The 780-nt window shown below is 50.1% G+C and overlaps 1 non-coding gene across 1 annotated transcript; it reads left to right on the top strand.

Annotated features, from left to right (window-relative positions):
• Positions 1 to 553: 553 nt before the first annotated feature.
• LOC130326245 (U2 spliceosomal RNA) lies at positions 554 to 744 on the top strand. Its single transcript, XR_008870894.1, has one exon. It is a non-coding gene; the product is annotated as a U2 spliceosomal RNA (small nuclear RNA).
• Positions 745 to 780: the final 36 nt, after the last annotated feature.

The raw sequence follows: 780 nt of genomic DNA, 5'->3' as shown, positions 1-780 counted from the left end.
AACCATAGGGATTTGTGATGTCACCTAGAACCTTCACAGCAGCGACAGCTTTATGAGGAGCATCAGCACTGCTCTGCCTGAGCAGAACCATCACCGCCATAGGTTGTCAAATAACCCGGGTTTAACCCACACAGGTAAGTCCAATGGGGTGCAGGCATGTCCTCTATGCTTACAGCTTCCCGTGGGTGTTGGTTTGATACCGTTTGGGGACAGCCAAGGAGGCATCTGCAGGCAACAAAGGTAGGTGTGTGCTTGTGTGTGTGTTTCCTATGCAGATCCTAAGCCCAGTGTCACATGCAAGTAGGAGGAGTAAGAAGGGTTCCTGGCAAATCCGGGTTATGGATTGCATTTAAAAAGGCCCCGTGGGAGTGCAATGGGCCCCTGTCTTGCTGCTTAGCAATAATGGTATGGGTTTAGGTTCTGCTGTGTGTACTGGTGGTTGACTGCCCCCCAGCCCAGAGTGTGCATGGAAAATTGTCTGGCAGCCTCCCTGACAGCAAGCAGTGATAGTGCCCATGAAGGGGACCTTGTTGGGCCCGCCCCTTTCACGGTTATCGCTTCTCGGCCTTTTGGCTAAGATCAAGTGTAGTATCTGTTCTTATCAGTTTAATATCTGATACGTCCCCTATCTGGGGACCATATATTAAATGGATTTTTGAGAACGGGGGCCGATTTCGAAGCTTGCTTCCGTCGCCCTATGCATTGACCCGATATGGCAGTATCTTCGGGTACAGTGCACCACCCCCTTACAGGGTTAAAAAGAAAGATTCCTACTTTCAT

Source organism: Hyla sarda, unplaced genomic scaffold, assembly GCF_029499605.1.
Source record: "Hyla sarda isolate aHylSar1 unplaced genomic scaffold, aHylSar1.hap1 scaffold_2824, whole genome shotgun sequence".
Taxonomy (NCBI): domain Eukaryota; kingdom Metazoa; phylum Chordata; class Amphibia; order Anura; family Hylidae; genus Hyla; species Hyla sarda.
This window is presented reverse-complemented; position numbering and strand designations above follow the sequence as displayed.